This window comes from Muscardinus avellanarius (assembly GCF_963383645.1).
Source record: "Muscardinus avellanarius genome assembly, chromosome: 4".
NCBI classification, from domain to species: Eukaryota; Metazoa; Chordata; class Mammalia; order Rodentia; family Gliridae; genus Muscardinus; species Muscardinus avellanarius.
The window spans coordinates 89,102,299-89,118,304 of record NC_137789.1 but is presented as its reverse complement, the minus strand read 5'-3'; the positions used below and the strand labels follow the sequence as shown (position 1 = coordinate 89,118,304).

Below are 16,006 nucleotides of genomic sequence, written 5' to 3'. Positions count from 1 at the left end.
ACAGTCTGATTAAGTTGCGAAGGGCCTCACTAAGTAGCTGAGGCCGTCCTCCAGCCGCGATCCTCCTGTCTCTGCCTCCCGAAGGCTGCAATTACAAGCGTGCTTCACCACATCCGGCTTGCCACCTCATGTCTTATTCTTCCTTGAGCAATTTAGGTTTGGCCTTGTTAAACAGAAAGTTTTAAGCCAGGTCGCTTGTAATCCCAGCCTTCTGAAGGCAGAGACAGGAGAATCGCGGTTCCTGGACAGCCTCAGCTACTAAGCCAACTCAGTGAGATCCGGTTTCAAAAAAAAAAAAAAAAGCTTGCCGGGCTGGTGGCACACATTTGAAGCCAGCTGCTCTGGCTTAAGAGACCCTGTTTCCAAATTAAAAAAAAAAAAAAAAAAAAAAGTATAAAATAGGTCTGGGAATGTAGCCCGGAGGTAGAAGGGTTTCCAGGAACCCCAGTACCACCAAAAATAAATAAATAAATAAAAAGCCTGAAAAATCAGGCTGTGGGTGTAGCTCGGAGGTACAATGCCCATGGGTTTCATCTCCGTTACCACACACACGAAAAGAAAGTTTAATTTTATGGGAAGAATTCTGGCCCAGCATCTGTCCCGTGTGCACTACACAATGAAGGGCGGGCAGGAGGACTACACAGTCAGGGGGAAGATTACTCCTGCAGTGAATACAAGTAATTTCTATAAGGAGAGATGGGAGAAAATGTTTTGCTTGGTTAGGACATACAACAGAAAAATGAAATGGTGCCATCTGGCCCTATCCTTTTCTGCAGCATAGCAAGGGAGCCATATCTTGCACATGACTTATAAAGCAGATTTTGTGATTTGCACACAGTATCAATTAGACCAATGGTTTTTATTTGTATTTATACTTCAAAACCATTTTTATTAACAATTCTATTCTCTCAAAATTTCCTTAATACTTGATGCTGAATATATCCATTATTTTTATGTATCTAGAAAAGTAACAGATTCCCTAATCTGCTACTTCTGATTTTTTATTCAAGTGTAATTCATTTTTATAGTAATAAGGTTTTGTTTTACTACAATTACAAGGAATGATTCATTGGTAAGGCAAGGTCACCAAGACAATCTTTAACTATGTACAAGCAAGCTACAGAACACTACACAGCATAAAACGATTACACAAAATGCCAACATAAGCAAAACTATACACAAGGTATATTTGTCTGTGTTGCTACAACCAAATTGACATCTGTGGTTATCTCTTAGGAGAGGATGGGGTTCTTTGTCGTATTGCTTGAATTTTATTTTTGTTTATTTATTTATTTATTTATTTTGCAGTTCTGGGTATTGAACATATATTTCATGCATGCTAGCATGCTAGATAAGCACTCTTTAAAAAGTTTCTGAAGTACTGAAGTTATTCCTTGTTCCTCTCTTCCAATCCCAACCACTAGATGGTACATGTAATTCAGTATGTGCCTTTCAAGATTATATATATATATATATATATATATATATATATATATAGTGTGTGTGTGTGTGTGTGTGTGTGTGTGTGGTACCAGGAATGGAGCCCAAGGGCATTGTACCTCTGAGCTACTCCCAGTCCTATTTTTTAGTATTTTTATTTTTTTTGGAACAGGGTCTCACTGAGTTGCAAAGGGCCTTGCTAAGTAGCTGAGGCTGTCCATAAACTACGATCCTCTGGTCTCTGCCTCCAGAATGCTGGAATTACAACAGTGCACCACCACACCTGGCATATTTTCCTATACTTTAAACACACATATGTGCACATATGCGTATGAATAATCCTTTCTAAATAAAAGTAAAATTATAGAATGCACATTACTCAATTTATTCCATTTAGCAAGATTATCTATGTTTGATTTTCATATCTTGCTGCATTCAAATGAAAAGGTGTCTACAATATTCACATTTGAAAAATAAGATCACAATAGTCCACCTATCTATTTTGTTTAATTTTTGTGGCACCGAGGATTGAACTCAGGGGCATTCTACCTTCAAGCTACACCTGAAGTCCTATTTTTATTTTTATTTTGAAACAGTCTCGTTAAGTTGATGAGAGTCTCACTGAGGTTGCCCTTGAACTTGTAGTCCTCCTGTTTCAGCTTACCAAGTACTGGGATTACAAGCATGCCACCATGCCCAGTTATCTACCCATTTTAAAAAATATGTTCCTATCCACATCATAATTATTTTCTTTAAAAAAAAGCAAAGTATATTTGTAACATATTAAAAGGTAGAAAAGTAGATGTTTTCTAACCTCTTGAACACTATTGACATTTGGAGGCAGATAGTTAGTGTAGGGAGATGTTCTTTATACCCTATTCTGACATGAGATATCCAGGCATCGCTGGCCACCACCCACTATGTATCAGTGGCACCCGACCCCAGTTGTGGAAGCCATAAATGTCTTCAGAAGTTTTCAATTGCCCTGCCGAGAGCAAATCTCCCCCCAGGTAGAACAAGTACTCTAAGTCATTTCATGTTTCTGATCTCTTCATCTGAGAGCTTGAAAGGAATAGCCAGTTATTTAATACATGCAAATTATGAGATGATCTTTTTAATATTATCTGACATGGATTTTGATAACTCAACTTTCACAACTTCAACATCAAATATTTTAGTTTACTGGGTATGATGGTGCATGCCTGTAATTCTAGTACTTGTAGGGACAGAAGGACCACAGGTTCAAGGACAGCCTCAGCAACCTAGTGAGAACATGTTTCAATATAAAGAATAACATGCAACATGCTGGGGGCTGGGGTGTGGCTCATACATAGAATGTCCCTGGTTTCGACTGCCAGTAACACACACACACACACACGCACGTACACACACAGAGAGAAAAATTAGCTCACCTACAGACACAGTCACTGAACATATTTCCATCGTGCATAAGCATAAAACCCAGAGGTTCAGAGAGAAGTTTATGAGACTGTGGATGATTTTGGAAAGATAATAAAGTATTGAGGTAAAGTATTGCAATGATGACAATTGTCGGGAATCCAGGCCGACAGCTGGCAGGGCTTGGCGAGATGATGAGTACCGACTTGAACACAAACCCACGAGCCGGGAATCAAGTCAAGCAAGATCTCATTTATTTCAGTCCAAGCAGTCCTTTATATAGCACCAAGCCATGAGGGGAATTCCCATGAGAAATAGCCTAGCCTATCCGGGATAAAGATCACTAGCACGTAGTTTACAGCCAATCCCAGGCCAGGACATGAGCCATTCATGTGTGTGGAAAGCTCCTTTAAAGGTAGAAAGGGAAAAACAGCTCAGTCTCCCCACCCATAATGAATGGGGAAACCACGTCTTCCTAGCTTCCTCCAGGTGCCATCTTTGCCCCTTTTTTGCTGAATCACTTTACTTAAAGTTTTGCCTTAGGCCGTAGGCCGCTCAGGCCTAATCTCCTTAGGCGCTGTATGGACACACCCCATCAGACAATGACCAAGGTCTCCTGAGACATTCAATTGCACTGCAGGGAAGACAATCCTGCACAATGATCCTTTGAGAGGCTCTCTTTTGAGGTTAACCAATGCCACAATTTCATTTGAAGATGAGTTTGTCACTTTTCAAGTTTCTTGTTTCAAAAGAAATATATAGAACTTAGAATGGGAAGTAACCTTAGAAATCAGCCACTTTCTTTTTTCTCAAAGAAATCCATATTGGGATACAAGCCAATCTCTCTAACATGGTCTACAAGATGTATGTCCTGCTCAATGCCAGTTTCCAAGCTCTTCTTCCTCTTCCCTAACTTTGACCTCAAGCCCAGTATGTTAGTTCCTCAACTGTGCCACCACCAGGCCTCATACTCCCATAACGGTACCCCCTTGTCTCACCTTGTGACATCCTTCTTTCCTTTTACATCTTTTCCTTCCCTGACCAAACCTCTCACTCTTGAACACACACATACCCATCAACACACACACACACACACACACACACACACACACACACACACACCCTGGCTAAATTAGATCTCTGTTGTATGCTCCTACAACACCCTAATGCTTTAGTTCATTGCCCTTATCAAAGCTTATTGTTATTTACTTGTGGTTATTTCTTAGCAGATTATAAGCCCTATGAAGATAGGGATTGTGTCTAGTTTTATTCATCACCCTAGTACCTAACCTAGTGCTTAAAACGAAGTAGGGACTCAAAAATATTAAACCACATAAATAAAGTAGTTATCTTTTTTCCCAGTCTAAGATTTCATATTATTTTAAATATTTTTATTGGCGCATTGTAATTAGACATCATAGTGAGAGCCAAAATGATACATTTAAATGTATACAGATTACTTGGTTTATTTCCCTCCACAACCCAACCTACTCTCCTACATGTTAGTGATATTGGTAACGACACCTTCATATACGGGCATAGCATTATTTCAACTGTTCTCGTCCTCAATCCTCTTTATTCCAGTCCCTGCCTTCCTCCCCCAATCTCTGTCCACTATTAAAGTAGTTCTCCTAAAGTCTCACCTTTAGCATTACTCATGGTTAGTCCATTAGAAAGGCCATGGTTAGTCCATTAGAACCTAAATACATGTGCCAAACCCACTATTTCTATATTAATCTCCCTAGCCTAAGACAAAATCATATTTCTGTTTTTGCAATGTCGTCCTATTTGGTCTCCATCTCTGACTCACCCACCATATCTCATCCCATCCCATCCAGTATCATTGCAACCAAAGTAATCTTTCAAGTAATAAATCACTTGAAAGTTGAAACCACTCTATTGCTAAAATATTCCAATGACTTCTTGCTGCACTTAACATCATAAGCAACTTACTGTATCAGTGAATTCCTCTGTATTCTGACTCCTAATTTGTCTCCATCCTCATCACTCTCACTCTCTTTCAGACATGCTGACCTTCTGTCCCTTGTACTGGCCGCCAGGCTGTGTCCCTCCTCAGAGCTTTGCAACAGGCCTTCTAGCTCGAACACTCCCTTTCTTTCAAGAGCTCCACTACTATCTTGTCCTGGAGCCTCCACAAGGCCTGTGCTCACTGCCTGAATCATTACATGTCCACCTGCTTTGCTGGTGCCAACAGGATCCTGACTCTGTTAAGGTGTCATTTGTACTTGAACTTCTGGAATTTCAGTGTAAGTCATCCTGACCCCCACTGGATAGAAAAGACACTGTGGGGATAGAATATCAGCAGGTTTGGGCCTCCTCCTAACCAGCTGTGTATGGTCAGATCCTGAGAACACATTCATCCTTGCTTTAACGGGAGCTGAAGCTAATTGTTAAACTCTCCAATACTGCTGAAAGAGATGAGTGAAAGTCCCCAAAGCAGGAAGTACTGGGATGAATAAGCCTGATGTAGAAAATGAATTTATGACTTGCACCTGGAAATACTATACCAAGAGGCTGACTAAGAGGCAGAACTGCTATATATACTCGCCTCCCAGGCAGTTTAGAATTGACACAAAGGTATAAATAGTCCCTGAAATGGGCCCAGATGTAGCATCTTAGAGGAATTAGTGGGACTGTCACCACAATGAACAGGAGTTATTGGCAGCTTTGCATTCTTGTGGGTCCTCAGGGACCAAGAAAAGCCATAATTCCATCTCAGACTATGTTTCTGTGTTTTTAATCAATTCAACTTGTTAAAGGTATCATGAAATCTGTTTAGTGGGCTGCTCTCAGCATCTTTCTTTAATGGAACAAAAAACATCAAGTGAATCACTCATAGTAAGATAATTATAAACCATGAAAGTTCTTTGTGTCTTTGAACACTTATGTGTATACTAAATGCCAATGCCAAAGGTATTACTTACTACACCACATACATTTTTCTTTCTTTTTTATTTGCGGTACTGGGGATGAAACCCAGGGGCATTGTACCTCTGAGCTATACCCCCATCCCTATTTTTTATTCTTTATTTTAAAACAGGGTCTCAGTGAGTTGCAAAGGGCTTCACTAAGTAGCTGAGGCTGTCCTCGAACTGCAAGTCCCAGCCTCCCAAATGCTGATACCACAAGCATGCACCACCATGCCCAGCTTACATTTTTCTTTATAAAGTATATAACACCTTCAGAACAATGAAGTATCTTTAATTCTATATCAAATCATCTTTAGGAATTCTGTTATAATAAAAACACAATTGTATTGGATTTTTAATTTTGGGGGGACTAGGAATTGAACTAAAGGGCATTCTACCTCCAAGCTACACACTAGCCTTATTTATTTATTTATTTATTTATTTATTTATTTATTTATTTATTTTTGGTGTGTTGTAGTTCTACATATTAATGAGGTGCAAGATGGTAGAGGCATGCATGCACACATCGCTCATTTACCCTTCCCCAATTTACACCCCATTCCCTCTTCCCTTCCTCCTTCTCATGTTTGGATTAGTGACTGACTTTGCCAGCATTTGCCGCTGTTTGTGTTTTGAAAGATTGCCATTCTAATTGAAGTTGGGTAAAATCTCAGGGTACTTTCAATTTGCATCTCACTGATTGCTAATGATGTTGAGATATTTTTCATACATTTATTGGCCGTTTGAATTTCTTCTTTTGTGAAGTGGCTATTTAGTTCACTTGCCCATTTTTTTAATTGGGTTATTTGTTCTCTTAGCAGTGATTTTCTTGAGTTCTCTGTATATTCTAGATATTATTTCTCTATTGGAAGACTAGTTGGCAAAAATTTCCTCCCATTCTGTTGCCTCTCTTTTGAGGTTCTTGATAGTTTCCTTTGCTGTACAGAAGCTCTTCAGTTTAATGCATTTCCATGTGTTGTTCCTCCTTTTAATTTCTGTGTCTTTGGTGTCTTATTGAAAAAGTTTTTTTTTTTTTTTTTTTTTGGTGGTACTGGGGTTCCTGGAAGCCCTTCTACCTCCGGGCTACACTCCCACGGGCTACACTCCCAGACCTATTTTTTAACTTTATGTGGAAACAGGGTCTCTTAAGCCAGCGAGGCTGGCTCCGAACCAGCGCGATCCTCCTGTCTCAGCCTCCCAAGCGCGGGGATTACAAGCGTGCGCCACCACGCCCGGCTTATTGAAAAAGTTTTTACCTGTGCCTTTGTGTTGAAGGGTTGGCCCTATACCCTCTTTAAGGAGCTGTAAGGTCTGTGGTCTGATTTCCAACTATTTGCTCCATTTTTAATTGACTCTTATGCAGGGTAAGAAAGTGGGATTTATTTTCTTTTTTACTGTATATGATTAACCAGTTTTGCCAACACTATTTGTTGAAGAGGTCATCCTTTTCCAGTGTACTTTTTGGCCCCTTTGTCAAAAATAAATTGGCTGTAAGTGTCTGGATTTGGTTCTGAGTCTTCTCTTCTGCTCCATTTGTCTGTGTGTCTGGTTTTGTGCTAATACCATGCTGTTTTTATTACTATGGCTTTTTTGTATAGTTTAAAGTCACATATTGTGATGCCTCCTGTATGGTTCCTGTTGCTAAGAACTACTTGGGCCATTCTGGGTTTTTTTTTTTTTTCTGTTTAAAGGACTTGTTTTTCTATGTCTGTGAGGATATTCTTTATTTTAAAGCAGGGTCTCACTAACTTGTGAAGGTCTTTACTAAGTAACTGAGGCTGGCTGCAAACCTAAGATTCTCCTGCCTTAGCCTCCTGCCACTAAGCAGGGAGTAGTGGTCCATGCCTGTAATTCCAGTACTTGGGAGTTTGAGGCAGGAGGATCACAGGTTTGAGAACAGTCTCAGAGAAGTAGTGAGGTCCTTAGCAACCTAGAGAGACCCTATTTCCAATAAAAAATAAAAAGGGCTGGGCATGTAGCTCAGAGGTAGAATCCTCCTGGGTTCAATCCCCAGCACAACAAAAACAAGGACATATTATCTGTCTTTCAGTAAATGACACTTTGATCCACCTGACTTTCTTTCTCAATTGGCTCTCCAGATTTTTCCTTTCAATTTCCCACCTCACCTTTCTTGAATACAATAATTTATATATAAATGCTTACTTGTCCACACTAACATTTGGCACTTTTCATGTCACAAAGTAACTGTATAAACTTATTCCTTCTCTAAATTTCAAACATTCTTGCGTTCTTTGGTGGCAGGATTACATCATAATACTTTAAGCCTCTTGAATACCCTCAGAATTGATGATTCGCAGGCAGCTGCTGGCCCAGCCATAGTGCCTGGCCTGACTGAACCCTTACTGAGAATATGAGCTGTGGGAGGAGAAAATCAGACTGAAATTTCACAAACGCCTGGATTGTGTTTGATGTTTAATTGAGCCCTTTAATGACATCATTTTACAAATGGATTTTCAATCTCCACTTTTCCTGTCAGAGATTTTTGATGTGAACATATTCATATAACATAATTATTCAGAGATCTATCAAGGCAGGCCTACGAAAAACTGAAAATCTCTAAAAAGAACCATTCCTTTCGAACTATCCATTTCACAGGAGACTAAAACTGTTTATAGAGTAGACAAGCAGAACATTCTCATTCCACATAATTAAACCATAATTCAAATTTAACAATTTGATCTATAAAGGCAATTAGCTTCAGCAGAACTTGGAAATTGCTTGTCCTGACAGATTATAAAATGTGTCATGGGGAAGCATACAATTAGTGTCACAGAGTCACCCTCTGAAGTATAAATATGTTTGGAACACATCAACCAAAATAAATATGGTACTCGAAAAGAAAAAAGAAAAATGAATCAGTTTCTCACAAACCCTATCAGACATAGTGGGACAAGTCAAAAGTAAGACTCATTCAACATGCACTTCTTTAGGATTTCAAAATAAACACTACCTAAATAAACACCTTTGAGACAGCACTAGTGTAAAGGGCATCTGAGTCACTGACGACAATAAAGAAGGGAAAGCAGACAGGGTTTAGACTTCGGGAAGAAGAGATCCTTCCACTCAGAGGATGCGGTTCTCACAGGAAGATTTTTTTTTCTGTCTAGGCTGGTTCGAGAGAGGTCTTTCCAGAGCTGAGATAATAGAATCACCCACAATTCCTGCCCTGTATCATTTCAGGACATGACACAGGACCACTGCACTGGTGTGAGACTGAGAGCCTCTCAAAAATTAGGAGACATAGAAAGAAAGGCTTCCTCCAGAATGTGAAATTGGTGTGTTTATTGAAGCTAATAGTAAATGTGGCATGCAATTTATAATACCCATCACTAATGAGAAAGGACAAGGTTTGGCACAGGGTCCTGAATAGCTCCTGAGATCCCAGGGAGGTTCGGGAGCCCAAGTAAGAGCTGGGGCAGCGGTCAGAGGGCTCCTGGCAGAGGCTGGCCAGTAACAGCGATGTCAGTATTCCAATATATTCATTTGCGCACACCCACTGAGAGAAGCCCTGGGAACATCCTTCGCCACTTGCACACCCCACATCGTCCCTACTTCAAATTGAAGTTACTGAGTTCAGGATGTTGAACACCACTATGGTAGTAGTAGCTGTGACAACAGAATCAAGAAAGAAAATGTAGCTAGTTCTGCACAGAACTGATAGGCAGGCAGTCCCTCAAGCCAGAGGTCCCAGCTAACAGCTAGACAGCTAAAAAGGGAAATGAATATAGCAAAGGAGAGGAAAAGAATCAACATTAAAAGTTGAGTGCCTAGCAATGGAACACAGAAAGAGAACGTGAGGAGAACATACAAGTAACCTGTGTGTGCAAGTTAGAGATCACGTGCCCGAGTTTATTGGCCTTTTGGTCAACAGAGAGAAGTGTGCTATTATCATGAAGTGTATTTTATCTGCCATGAATTCATTGCACCTTTATATCGGCCATTCCCTTTGGTTCTAATGACCTGTGCTAGGCAACCATCTCATTAACATGTCTGCTCTCCAGTAACAGTTCGCTTCACCCTCCAAAGGCAGCTCACATCATGCATGACAGTAACTCCTGTTAATTTAACATTTACTACATGCTAAACAACATATTAAGGATATCTCAGTTAGGACAATGGCTCTCTGAGGTCTTAGGATTCCATTTCACTTGAACAAAACAAAAGTTTGGGTGGGCTGAATCATTTTCCCAAGATCATGCAGCAAGTCAGCTTTGGAGACAGAGTCTGAATCCATGTTTGCTTAGAAGCTAATGCTCGCGGCTTGCCTTTCTACATTCATGGAAAATCAAGTGTTCATAATCCAAAGAAGAATAAGAAAAATAAGAACCTCTAAAAACACAGTGATAGTAGTAATTATAAAAAATACTCAGACAAAGATTTTTGAAGCCTTGAATTTTATTGCCTCTCTATGACAGTATACTTGACTTCTCTATCATGTAAAGCTGGATGTATGAATGGATTACAAGGCCGTAACCCTTCCACACTTTAGTAAAAACCCTGAATGGGCCCACCTTCTCCGGGACGTCATATTGAAGCTCGCTGCTGGGGCCTGAAGGCTCACTGGCCCTGCGCTGGTCTGCCCACACCCTCCCCACTCCTGCTACACTGCAGGGCCTCAGGGCTGCAGCCTTCCACAAGCCTCCAGTCCACGCTTCATGCCTGCTCTTCCCTCACCCTGGAATATCCTTTCACTGCCATTGCTACCAAGAAGATCCAGTTCTTTGACAAACCCTTCTCTGATCCTCCAAATCATCCTTACCATGACATGGTTTTGTTTCCCAAGTGCAACTTCTTTCAGTCCACCTCTCATTTTTCATGGTTAGTTATATCAGAAGGATTCTACTCACCTAAGTGTGGGATCCACAGAGATTCACTCTCCAACCCAGGCTACAGCAACCAACTGCCTGACACTTAGAAAGGGTTCAACAAGTATTTCTTAAATTGAATTAAAATAAATTTGTATTAAAGTACTGCTTGCTTTGCACTACGTTTTCTTTTCTCTTTTATTTTCTGGTATTAGGAATAGAAAACAGGGGCATTCTACTTATCAGCTATACATCAACCTTATTTTTAAAGTTTTTTTTAAATTATGAAATAGGGTCTCATTATGTTGCTGAGGCTGGCTTTGTACCTGCAATGCTCCTGTCTGCTGGGATTGCAGACATGTGACATCACGCCCAGAGCTTTGCGCTACTTTTTAAAACAATATCCTTGATGAAATAATGCATTCGGTTCTGTAAAAATCACTAACAAATTGGCATTACTAAAATATTTAACATTTTTCTTTTTTGAGGGGAAGGATACTAGGTACTGAACCCAGGGACATTCTACCTCTGAGCTACATACACTTCCACTCTGTTTTATTTTTAATTTTAAATGGTTTCCTGTGGCTAAGGGTCTTGCTAAGCTGCTGAGGCTGGCCTCAAACTTGCAACTCTTCTGGTTCAGCCTACTAAGTACTGGGAAAATACTTTACAATTTTCAAAAAATATATAAACATAAATGTGTATGTGCATATATATGTTACACACACATATATACACACACTTAGATCATTACTAGAAGCCCTCTGGATAGCAAAACCCATATCGCCATTTTTCAGATGAGGAATTAAAAATAAAAATGATTTTTTTTTGTTCTTTCTAACATCTACAGAATACTTATTATGCGGCAGCTAAGCATATACCTGAATCATTTTGTTCCCAGAAAGCTTGAAATGGAACACAATGTTGTTTCTTACAGGTATGATACGTTGAGAGCTTGTGAGCATTCCAAAATGGTAAGTGACTTAATTATGTTCAAGCTTCCATATCTGGGGGAAAAGTTCATAGATAATATCTTTAAAATAAGTCTCCCTAAGGATCAGTTTTTTTTTGTCTTACTCCATTTCCCTGCCTAATTTTATGAAGATCGATGATATTGGGCTAATTAGTATATTTTTTGTTTGAGACTAAAGAGTGGGTTTGCTTCGATATCAAATTATATGACCATGACATAACTTTTCAATGAACACAATGCAAACATTAAAATGAAGGCTGTAGTGTCATAATATATACTATATAATATATCTTGCATCATTTCAAAATGATGTATATTTTCTTTAAAAGAACACTTCCACCAGGAGTGGTGGCGCACGCTTGTAATCCCAGTGCTTGGGAGACTGGGACAGGAGGATCACACAGGTTCAAAGCCAGCCTCAGCTACTTAGTGAGGCTCTCAGCAACTTAGTGAAACCTTGTTTCCATATAAAGTATAAAAAAATAGCTCTGGGAGTATAGCCTGTAGGTAGAAAAGCCCCTGGGTTCCACCCCCAGTACCACACACAAAAAAATAAATAAAAGTAAAAGAGCACATCCAAACAATTCATTTTCCTATTTTAACTGATATGGTTAAAGTGCATTTATACTGTTATGCCCATTTTACTTTTTAAACAATATCCTAGGACATAGTTAATATTTTTTATTGACATGGGTTTGTAATTCATAAATCCACTATTGTTCTGAGCTGACCAGTATGGTCCTGCCCTCTGTAGTAACTAGGGCATTTGAGCCAGTAATGCAGAGTCACTTCCTACCACTAACCTTTTCTGAGTTTCCTTTTTTCTTCGCTTACTGGCAAAATGTCAGCTGTGACTTACTTAGACCTCAGTAGAAGCATGCCAATATGTCATAACACGAGTCAGTTCACATCAATAGAAAAGCAGGTGAGTAGTTCAGGTAACCAGGCATACACAGGTAACTAAGATGTGCTTTTTAAATTACAATCCAAAAAGGCGCATAAGTAAAATCAGATCATTTTGAACTAACACAAAAGTACTTTATTCGAGGTATTGAGCAACATAACAGCCTCAAGGGCATGTGGTTCTGAAAATGACGCTCAGAAATTTCAGCAGCTGATCTGAAACTTGATGTGTACATGGGAAGGGACTGTCGGGCGAGGAGATAGGAAAGGCAAGTGCTCAGGACATGAGGCAGCATGCAGTGCACGAGGAGCAGTGGCGTCCGTGGTGTTACTGGAGTTTGGGCAGCACATGGTAGTGCCTGAGACCTGAGAGATCAGAGGTGACTCGGATGTTCTACTCCCTTTGACCTCAGTCATGGGTCTGGGTGCCATTGATGAAATGTAAACATGGGAGCAACTTGGAGAGAGGAAGAGAGTTCAGTTGACTAGAAGACAGATGTGTAGAAGCTTCCCAAAAAGAATTTTTAAAAATTTTTTAGTGAATGCATGGATTTCTCAAGAGCAAATGGGGATCAGGAAATAGCAGGGAGAGCAGGGTTAAGCTGGAATGTTTTTGTGCAGCAGAGATACCTGAAGCTATGTGCTGCTCACATATACAGTAAGCAGGCAGATGCCCTGTTTCTAACCATATGGGGAAGAGGAAACCACAGTAGGAAAGCAACTTAGCTTCTGACTTCAGCCACTAACTCCTGCTAAGTTCAGGGAGGACTCAAAAGTTCCAACAATTAGACCTTCTCTCAGCGATATTAAATTAGATCTCTAAAGCAAGAGTGCACATGAAGGTTCCCCGAGGGATTTCAGTGTTCAGCCATGGATACGAACCTCTAAGCCAAAGCACCAGGCTCAGAGGCAGGACGGAAGAGCTTTCTCAGCAATAAAGCACATGGACTATGGGATTCTTGGATTTTACTTCACTTCGCCTGTCTATTTGACACAGACACATCTTAAAAATGGAGCTTATTCTGAGAAGCCTTCTCTAGGGGAGTTCAGAAAGGAGCTATTCCATTCCTCTCTAAAAGTACTTTTATGTTTACTGTGAGCTTGGTATAAAAGATATTTATGAATATGAACCAAAGTCAACAAGGAAAAATAGACTGTGTAGGAACTCATTTGCAGACATTTTAATCCTAGGTGAAAAATAAAGACAATATGTTGGTAGCAAATGATAATACAATCTTTCTATTTTTTTTATTTCTCACATATTTCGGTTGATTAACATAGTGTTCACCTTTTGCCCAATATCATTTAGCAAAGAGATTATTTACATCCATAAAATTACCTAGAGAACTCATGTTTTAGTATTTAAAAATGTTGAATTTTTTATTAAAATAATCCCAAGGTCTGTTACATAGATTTTATTCCTAAAAGAAGGTTATGAGGAGTCAGAACTCCTATTTTAAAAAAGGACTGATATATAAGGCCACGGTCATCTGTGAAATAGGTCCTAGTATTTGGCACACGTTTTGATAATCTTTAATGGCAATATCCAGTCCGCTCTCTATAATACTGTGTCACAAAGTGGAATTCTACCACCTCTTGTCACCATATTTGAATATCTGGAGTCATTTCTGCCTCACTCTTTACATTTCTGTCATTAAAAAGAAATGAAATTACTCTCTTCCTTGTGCTTCTCGCTGCCTTAGTAATTATTCAAGATTCTGCTAACTGCTTTTCCTAACAGACAGCATTCCTGTCTAACGGCTTTTCATGGCTCAGCACCAGACAGCTGCTCACAGGGCTTCCTGACCACTTTCCTTCACATGGCTCCAAGAGAATGCCCCCAGTTCTACGAGCACCTCACGTGTGCTCTGAATGCATTAGCTCAGGAAACAAAGTCAATAAAAGTATGTTCACACCGAGTTTGTGATCTTCTATTCCAATGCAAGCCTCTTCCTCCTGGGTCCATTGTTCCAGAGACTAACAGATACATCCACTTATCTCCACCTCTGGAGTTCAGTAACCCTCCTCTCAGAATTCCTGTATTTTTCACGTTTGTCCATGCGATTTTGTCATTTTATTTTATTTATTTATATTTTTTGTGGGTCTGGGGATGGAATCCAGGGGCATTCAACCTCCGAGCTACACCCCCCTGCCCTATCTTCCTTCCTTCCTTCCTTCCTTCCTTCCTTCCTTCCTTCATTCATTCATTTCTTTTTTTCTTTCTTTCTTCCCCTTCCCCTTCCCCTTCCTCTTTCTTTCTTTCTTTCTTCCTTTCTTTCTCTCTTTCTTTCTTTCTTTTTTTTATTGGTGCACTGTATTCATACATCATAGTAGGAAACATACTTTTGTAGACATACATGCACACTTTTCCCAGTCAGCCCCCACCCAATCCCCACCCCATTCTCTCCCTATCCCTCCCTCCCATGCTTGGCTTAGTAGTTGACATCTAGTATTATGGCAATTTATCTAAAATTAAAAATGATAATCTCACATAACAGTTTCATTTGTCTGATACCAAGCTTTTGATGACTTAAAGATAACATTTCAATATTTCTTTTTGCTTTCTTTCTTACCAGAGAATATTTTTTTTCTATTTTTTAGGTAAAACTATCATATATTTATATATTTATTTTTCAGAAAAAATCTATGCTAATATGGAATATGGACTCTAGGTACCCAAAACGATCTTGAAAAAGAACAAAGCTAGAAGATATATATTTTCTGATTTCAAACCATATAAAGCTACAATAATTGAAACAGTGTAGTACTATTCTAAAGGCAGATATATAAACCATTGGAGTTAAATAAAAGCCTAGAGCTAAATTCTTGCCTATATTGTCAAGTTATTTTTGACAAGGTTTCCATGAACATTTGGTGGTGGAAATATTAATCTTTTAACTAAATATTGTTAAAAAAAATAATTACATGGAAAAGAATAAAGTTGGACCCTTACCTAATCCCATATACAAATATTAACTCAAAATAGATAATAGACCTAAATATAAATCTTAAGACTATAAACTTTTAGGAGAAAATCTGGGTCATTAAATCTCACAACATTGAAATTGGCAGTGATTTCTTGGTTATGATTTCAATGGCACAGGCAACAGAGGAGTATACAAACTCCCTAAAAAATAACAAAAATATTGTATATCCAAAGACAATGTAAACAGAGTTAACAGTTACTAATAGGATGGAATAAAATATTTCCAATTGCTATATCTGAAGGTATATTAATATTCCAACTAGAAATCCTAAAAATTAACAACAATAAAGGCAAACAATACCCTTTAGAGATAGGTAAAAGACTAACATAAATAATGAATCTCCACAGATAACCAATCTTAGTTGTCTGTTGGATGGAAAATCTTGTTTCTCTAGTTCTGGAGTGTGTTACCTATTTCTTCTCTGTAGTTAATCTCTTTGAGTATTTTCTCTAGTGCTGGTTTTGAAGACATAAATTCCTTCAGTTTCTGTTTGTCATGGAAGCTTCTTATTTTTCCATCTAATTTGATAGAAAGTTTTGCTGGGTAGGA

The 16,006-nt window shown here is 39.1% G+C and overlaps 1 protein-coding gene across 2 annotated transcripts in view; it reads right to left on the bottom strand.

Annotated features, from left to right (window-relative positions):
- The window catches only part of PRKG1 (protein kinase cGMP-dependent 1), a gene marked incomplete at both ends in the record, with an annotated part of 1,321,419 nt that overhangs the window by 215,858 nt on the left and 1,089,555 nt on the right, over positions 1 to 16,006 (bottom strand). The gene's annotated exons all lie outside the window — the stretch shown is intronic.